Source organism: Adiantum capillus-veneris, chromosome 28 (assembly GCF_014529385.1).
Source record: "Adiantum capillus-veneris isolate H3 chromosome 28, ASM1452938v2, whole genome shotgun sequence".
NCBI classification, from domain to species: Eukaryota; Viridiplantae; Streptophyta; class Polypodiopsida; order Polypodiales; family Pteridaceae; genus Adiantum; species Adiantum capillus-veneris.
Genome location: NC_140958.1, coordinates 39,834,550 through 39,842,484, shown reverse-complemented (window position 1 = coordinate 39,842,484; position 7,935 = coordinate 39,834,550). Strand labels below are relative to the sequence as shown.

Here is a 7,935-nt window from a genome sequence, read left to right as displayed (position 1 = left end):
AAGATGTATGCTGATTCATTCTGGCTTATCTCGTGTTTTCTGGGCTGAAGCTACTTTGACAGCAGCATTTATTCAGAATCATCTTCCTACTACTGCACCCTGTAAGATACCCATCACAACATGGACAGGTGGCATTCCTTTTGTATCTCATTTTCGAACCTTTGGATATATTGCTTATATTCATGTTCCCAAAGAAACACGAACAAAGCTTGATGCTCCTGGTCTTAAAGTTATTTTTATTGGATATTCTGACACTTCCAAAGGATACAAATTCTATGAACCTTCCTCCAAGAAAGTAATTGTGAATCGTGATGCTACTTTTAACGAACAGCTTATGGGAGGCTCATGGTCCATGGATGATTCTGATGATACTAAATCATTGCTTCAGGCTTTTCCATTTCTTTCAGAAGATGAAACTCTTCCTATAGAGCAACTTTCCTCTTCACAACCATCCATTCCAAATGTTGCCAATGATGATATTGATATTTTTGTGGATCTGCCTATTGATTTTGAACATGGCTCATGTCATGTTTATGATGACGATATTGCTGATAATGCTTTTTCTACTTCAAAAGATCCCATTACTTATGATGAAGCTATCTCTTCACCACAAAAGGATCAATGGCAAGAGGCTATGGAAGCAGAGTACGATTCTCTTATCTCTAAAGGTACATGGATACTAACTGAATTACCTCCTGGTTGTACAGCTATTAAATGTAAGTGGGTGTATAAGACAAAAGTAAAAGCTGATGGATCTTTTGACAAGTTCAAGGCGCGTTTAGTTGCAAAAGGTTACTCCCAAGTAGCTGGTGTTGATTATCAAGAGACTTTTTCACCAGTTGTTCGCATTAAGGGTGTTCGAGTTTTATTGGCATTTGCTGTTCAATTTGATTTAGAAGCTCATCAAATGGATGTGCGAACTGCTTTTCTTAATGGTGACTTTGAAGAGGAAATTTATATGGAACAACCAGAAGGGTTTGTTATTCCAGGTAAAGAAGTCCTTGTTGCTCAACTCCATAAGGCACTATATGGTCTCAAACAAGCTTCGCGAGCCTGGTATACAAAATTTGATCTTTTTCTCACCTCTAAAGGATTCATCTCTTGCTCGTCAGACCAAGGTAGCAGTTTTGTGATTCTTGCTCTTTATGTGGATGATACCATCCTTGTTTCTAATGATTTGGGATTTCTTCAGCAAGTGAAAAAGTTATTGTCTTCTGCATTCGATATGGTGGATCTTGGAGAGATTCACTCTTGTCTTGGAATTCAAATCCAACGGAACCGTACAAAAGGTATTTTATTCCTTCGACAGTCAAAGTTTATTGTAGATACTATTCAAAAATTTGGTATGGAATCTGCACATTCAGCCAACACACCTTGTCTTGCGAGCTCTACGAAGAATACTTCTGACAATGCCGGTCAACTTGTCACAAATCAACCTTATGCTAACTTGATTGGATGTCTTCAGTTTATTGGCATGAACACTCCTCCTGATCTTTTGTTTGCTGCTAATTATCTTGGACAGCATCTTGCATGTCCTTCTCTTAAGCATTGGTCTGCTGCAAAGCGTGTATTGAAATACTTGAAAGGCACTACAGATTTTGGTTTATTCTATCGACGACAACTCACATCGGATTCTATGCAATCTCTTTCTCTTTTGGGTTACACAGATGCAGACTAGGCAAGCTCACATTTATCTATGCGATCTACTAGTGGAAATTGCTTCTTTATAAATGGTTGTCTTGTTTCTTGGACCAGCAAGAAACAACGTTGTGTTGCAGTTTCTACGACTGAGTCAGAATATGTTGCGGCATCACTTGCAGCTCGTGAGTTGATTTGGCTTCGACAAATGCTGGTTGATGTTGGTCACTCTCCTCTTTCTAGCACACCCTTGCGGTGTGACAACCAAAGTGCTATTAGTCTTGCAAAAGACTATGTTCAACATAATAAGTCAAAGCACATTGCTGTCCATTATCATTATGTCAGGTATGAAGTACGCAAGGGAACCATTATGGTTGAACATTGTCCAAGTGACCAGATGATTGCAGACATTTTGACCAAAGGCCTCAATGAGTCACATTTCATCCTCTTGCGCTCGGAGCTTGGAGTTGCTTCGGGCTCACTCTTTCTAGATTAGCTTCTTTGCTATTGTAATAGCTTTGTACATATGACATTGTAATCTTTTAGGTACCATGCACTATGCACACTCCACATTTGCACCTTGTGATATCTAAGTCACTTGAATATTTGTAGATAGATGCACAATTCACTTTCACATCATCACCGCTGGTTCATATATCACATTGTATAGGGGCTTGGGTTTTTCCCTTGAACTCCCCAAGGGTTTTTTCATCCAAAGCTAGAGACCTTTGTTTGAGTGGGGGTGTTGGAGCTATATATATGGCTCACTCTACTGAACTTGGTCTCACCTATATATTTGTATCTTGTCCTCAATATGAATCAGTCTTTGGGAGCTGTGTCTCTTGTCTCGTCTCTCTCTTTCTCTCTACATCTCAACATCCCTATCTCTTTCCCTCTTTCCCTATCTCCTTCTCTCTCTCTCTCTCTCTCTCTCTCTCTTTCCCCCCCCGCCCTCTCTCTCTCTCTCTCTCTCTCTCTCTCTCTCTCTCTCTCTCTCTCTCTCTCTCTCTCTCTCTCTTTATATATCCCTCTCTCTCTTACTCTCTCCCTCTCTCTCTCTCTCTCTCTCTCTCTCTCTCTCTCTCTCTCTATCTATCTATCTTTATCTAACATTTCTCTCTCTCTATCTTTATCTAACATTTCTCTCCCTCTCTTTAAATCTCTCTCTCTCTCTCTCTCTCTCTCTCTCTCTCTCTCTCTGTCTCTCTCTCTCTCTCTCTCTCTCTCTCTCTCTCTCTCTCGCCCTCTCTCTCTGTCCCTTCCTCCCTCTCTCTTTCTCTCTCGCTAATGAAGGACCTCTCTCTCTCTCTCTCTCTCTCTCTCTCTCTCTCTCTCTCTCTCTCTCTCTCTCTCTCTCTCTCTCTCTCTCTCTCTCTCTCTCTCTCTCACCCTCACCCTCACCCTCACCCTCACTGGCAAGCGGTCAAGGAAGCACACAAAAAAAAGACATGTGTGTCTCCTGTCTCCGAGCCCATGAGACGTCTTTTAGTTTTTCCTAGATGATTGGCAGATGGAAGCCCATGAAAGTAATCATCAACAAAACCCAACCAGCACCAACACCAAGCATGTCTCCGAGCTACATCACCCCTCTTGATTCTCAATCTCGTCAATTAACTACCGTCCATGTTGGTGTGATGTTGGATTCCCTCATTTGAGCAAGGAGCTTCAATGCTTTTGAGGCATCCCCTAGCTGTGCACATATCTAAAATAGAGCATCATAAGCGAGAAGCTGAGGAGGACATCCATTCTTTGTCATCTCCCAATACACAGCCAGAGCATCCCTAGTATACTTAGCAAGGTCTGAAAGAGTCGTCATAACAATCTGATACATCACGACATTTGGTAGGAAACCAGTTTGTTTCCACCACTCGAAAAGGCCCAACACAGCATCATACATCTGCACCTTCCGGCATGCCGCCATGATAGACGTGCACTGCTCTAACCCTAGTTGTAACTCTGAAAAATAACCCAGTTCCTGCACCAACTTTCTCATTTCCTTGAATTGTAGAGACGACTAGCAAGATAATTAGCTCCGCATACACACCCTGATTTAATACTAGTCCGCTGCTCTCTGCCTTTTCCTTGACCAACAGAGCACGATTGAGTAGGCTGGCTGCTATGAGTCCTCGTGCAAGGGCCTCAAAAGCCAACAAGGACATGGAGCATGAGTGTGCAGAAGGTCCCATACAATATCTTCCTTTCCAGCTTCTGCAAGTACGTCAATGGCAGCACACAATGCTCTATCATCCGGCCATAGGTGGGAGCACTTCTGTTGTCATTCTAAAGTTTCGAAAGCTCTGAGGGGCAGTCCCAGATGTCCAAGATGTTGAACGGTTGCCGAGAGCGAGCCACATACAAGTAGATGTTCGATTTCGTGCAGGACTTGAGAGGCATGCGAGTGGGGGGGAAGCTTACTGATTTGAACTGCCAGGTCAATGAGGAAGAGTTTGTCCTTGGCAGGGCGGGAAGTCAAATTGGGAAGGTGCAGGTGACGAGCTGGAAGGTCCACGGGGTGATGCTTGGGAGGGTTTTGCTAAACCAAAAAAAGGAGCAATAGCAAGAAAGCAACCCCAAGAAAGCACCTACACAGGACACACAAGACACACACACACACACACACACAGACTGGCAAGCGGTCAAGGAAGCACACAAAAAAAAAGACGTCTGTGTCTCCTGTCTCCGAGCTGCACCACCCCTCGCGATTCTAATATATGTCTTAAGAAGCCCTGCTTCGCAACCTCATCATGGAATTTCTCTTGTTTGAATTCATGCCTTCCATGTACATTTTCCTGAACAGCAGGGATGCCTTCCCCTCCTTTTCTTTCTTGAGGACCAATCCTTCAATAACCCATCCTTGCCAAATGTCTTGACCTTGAAGTGAGACTTTGACATCAATTTCAAAAAAAGCACATCACCTTGTGCAAGCTGATGATCAGCAGGAAACTTTCGCCAACCCGTCTTGAATCCCATATTCGTTACTTTCATGCCGCAGATACTAGGATGCCAAACTTTACTGTTTGGTTCCTCCAATATGACTTTCTTATTTATTGGCTTCGGGGTCTCCGCATTTGGAACAATGGTCAGAGCATATGCTTCGACAGAGAGAGAGACAGAGAGAGATAGAGAGAGAGGAAAGAGGAAAGAGAGAGACATAGAGAGAGAGGGGTAAGAGAGAGATAGAGAGAGAGAGAGAGGGAAGAGAGATTGAGAGAAAAGAGAGAGGGAGGAATGAGGTAGAAGAGAGGGATGAGCAAGGAGGAGGAGGATGGCGGCGAGAGGAGGAGATGGAGAAAGAACGTGGAGGGGAGAAAGGATGTTGGAGGAGGAGGCTGAGGAGGAGAAGCAAGTGGAGGAGAGGAGGCACATGGGCGGCAAGAGGAGGAAGGAGAGCTAGGGAGGGAGGCCAAAAAAAAAAAAAAAACTCGCTCCATTGAGCTCGCTCGAAGACCCAACTCTGTCCTTTTTTGGGTGCCAGTTATTACCGCAGCTATTACCGCGCCTATTACCATAATAATTACCGTACATATTACCATGACCAGTCATTTCAAATGGATACATATGAGTCCAAGGTTGCAAGGGGGGGGGGGGGGGGGTACAACCCCCCCCCCCCCCCACCGTAATCCATACATTATTTGTTTTTTTAGCCTTTTGAGGTTGTAAATGTAGCCATCATTTTGTATTGGTTGCACCTAAATTCAACGTCTAAGTCATCAATTAATCGTAACATTACAATTCTCTCCTAGAGGATATATATATTAGCACACAAACACGTAGATACATATACATACTAGTAGACCTAAGTAGAGGCTAGTAGTGCCAAAGGTCAACTGCACCTCTTTAGATATCATCGCAGTCTCAACCGTGGTAAACCAAAGGTACATTGCAGTAATCCATGCATGAGTGGATCAATGACCACATTGCCACGATTAAAAAAGTACTATACACAAGAGGAAGCGTCTAACCTTCGGATGCTATGCTCCTGTACTTAGTGCCTACATACATGCATAAACAGATATACATGTACACACATATATATGTTAAGGTTGTAAATGTAGCCATCGTTTTGTGTTGGCTGCACCTAGATTCAACATCTAAGTGATCAATTGATCGTAACGTTACAATTCTAATGTAATGCAATAAGTAATTCTATTTCTCTCACCGAGTCTCTCTCTCTCTCCATCACAGAGTCATGTCTACGCCTCCACGTAAAGCAAGCACTCTCAGAGATCAGACGCGAAACATGGACGACATCTTCTGCCGAGGCATGGAGGTCTTCGCTAAGGTCATGGTGGATTTGGACTTGGGCACCACTTTTTCAGGCTTTGCGTACGTCCACAAGAGCGACGCGAGGGATATCCACCATGTCCTAGAATGGCCTCACAAACGGAGGCAGCCGCTTCATCCCGTTATCTCTCTCTTTCTCTCCCTCTTTCCCTATCTCCCTCTCTTTCTCTCCCTCTCTGCCTACTCTCTCTCTTTCCCTATCCCTATGTCCCTCTTTGTCTCTCTCTTTCCCTATCCCTATTTCCGTCTATCTCTCTCTTTTTTTCCCTCTATCTACTCTCTCTCTTTCCCTATCCCTATTTCCGTCTATCTCTCTCTTTCCCTATCCCTATTTCCGTCTATCTCTCTCTTTTTTTCCCTCTATCTACTCTCTCTCTTTCCCTATCCCTATTTCCGTCTATCTCTCTCTTTTTTCCCCTCTATCTTCTCTCTCTCTTTCCCTGTCTCCCTCTCTATCTACCTCTCTCTTTCTCTCCCTCTTTTCCTATCACTCTGTCGCTCTATCCATATCCCTATCTCTTTCCCTCTTCCCCTGTCTCTCTCTCTCTTACCCTATCCCTATTTCCCTCTATCTACCTCTTTCTCTCTCTCTCTCTCTCTCTCTCTCTCTCTCTCTCTCAACCTATCCCTATTTCCCTCTATCTCTCTCTTTCTCTCCCTCTATCTACTCTCTCTCTTTCCCTCTCTCCCTCTCTATCTACCTCTCTCTTTCTCTCCCTCTATCTCTCTCCCTCTTTCTATCTCTCCCTCCCTCCCTCTCTCTCTCTCTCTCTCTCTCTCTCTCTCTTTCCCTAACATGGACTCCCTCTATCCCTATCCCTATCTCTTTCCCTCTTTCTCTCTCTTCTTCTTTGATCTCTCTCTCTTTCCCTTTTTCCCTATTTTGCTCTCTCTCTCTCTCTCTCTTTATATATCCCTCTTTCTCTCTTACTCTCTCTCTCTCTCTCTCTCTCTCTCTCTCTCTTTATATAACATTTCGCTCCCTCTCTTTAAATCTCTCTCTCTCTCTCTCTCTCTCTCTCATTAATTCTCTCTCTCTATTTATCTACCTATATCCCTCTTTCTCTCTCACTCTCTTTATCTATTTCTCTCTCTCTATCTAACAGTTACCTCTCTTTATCTAACATTTCTCTCCCTCTTCTTAAGTCTCTCTCTCTCTCTCTCTCTCTCTCTCTCTCTCTCTCTCTCTCTCTCTCTCTCTCTCTCTCATTTATCTCTTTGTCTCTCTATTTCATGTAACACTATCCAAACAATCATTTCCAAAACGTGCGTGACAAATCAATCATTTCCAAACGTGCGTAGCAAAGCAACCATTTTCAAACGTGCTTAGCAAAGCAACCATTTCAAACAAGCCATGCAAAACAACCATTTCCTAATGAACAAGGTATGTTATAATGAATTCTCTATTTTCTCTATTTTTCTTATTTATGTGTATGTGTGTGTGTGTGTGTGTGTGGTAGAAAACAAAAGGGGAAAAGGGAGGATGTGCTTTTGTTTTTACCTCTTCTTTGTAGCGCGGTTGAACTTTGAATAGGTTGAGCGTCCAAAGAAGATGGTAGAATAGCCCCTTGCCGAAACTTGGACGAAACCCTCTTCGATAATACTTGAGAGGAGAGAGGGGGAAGGGAGAGGTTGTGGTGGGCGGAGGGGGGAGGCTTGTTGAAGGAGAGAGAGGGTAGAGAGATTGGGGGTGGGGGAGGGTAGGGGAGGGAATCTTGGAAGCAATGGCGGAGAGCAAGAACACAGGGTATGCTGCAAAAACGCGGCATACTCTGCCTTCTTTCCTTTTTTGGGTGCCAGTTATTACCGCAGCTATTACCGTGCCTATTATCGTGCTGATTACCGCCCATATTACCGCGACCAGTCATTTCAAACGGATACATATGAGTCCGAGGTTGCAAGGGGGAGGTACAAACCACCCCCCCACCCTTAGCTATACATTATTTCATTTTTTAGCCTTTTGAGGTTGTAAATGTAGCCATCGTTTTGTATTGGTTGCACCTAAACTCAACG

General features: G+C 43.7%; 1 pseudogene; it reads right to left on the bottom strand.

Moving 5' to 3' along the window:
* Positions 1 to 3,244: 3,244 nt before the first annotated feature.
* Positions 3,245 to 3,824, bottom strand: LOC147420321 (pentatricopeptide repeat-containing protein At2g01860-like; annotated as a pseudogene).
* Positions 3,825 to 7,935: the final 4,111 nt, after the last annotated feature.